We start from the raw sequence: 321 nt of genomic DNA, 5'->3' as shown, positions 1-321 counted from the left end.
AGCCTGGAGAAGGCCAGGTGCAGTGGCTCACTCCCGTAGTCCCAGCACTTTGGGAGGCTGAGGCAGGCAGATCACCTGAAGTTGGGAGTTCGAGACCAGCCTGGCCAACATGGAGAAACCCTGTCTGAACTAAAAATAGAATATTAGCCAAGCGTAGTGGCACATGCATGTAATCTCAGCTACTCAGGAGGCTGAAGCAGGAGAATGGCTTGAACCCGGGAGGTGGAGGTTGCGGTGAGCCGAAATCGCCCCATTGCACAGCGGCCTGGGCAAGAAGGGTGAAACTCTGTCTCAAAAAAAAAAAAAAAAAAAAAAAAAAAA

The sequence above is a fragment of the Piliocolobus tephrosceles genome, unplaced genomic scaffold (genome assembly GCF_002776525.5).
Source record: "Piliocolobus tephrosceles isolate RC106 unplaced genomic scaffold, ASM277652v3 unscaffolded_33353, whole genome shotgun sequence".
NCBI lineage: Eukaryota > Metazoa > Chordata > Mammalia > Primates > Cercopithecidae > Piliocolobus > Piliocolobus tephrosceles.
This window is presented reverse-complemented; position numbering follows the sequence as displayed.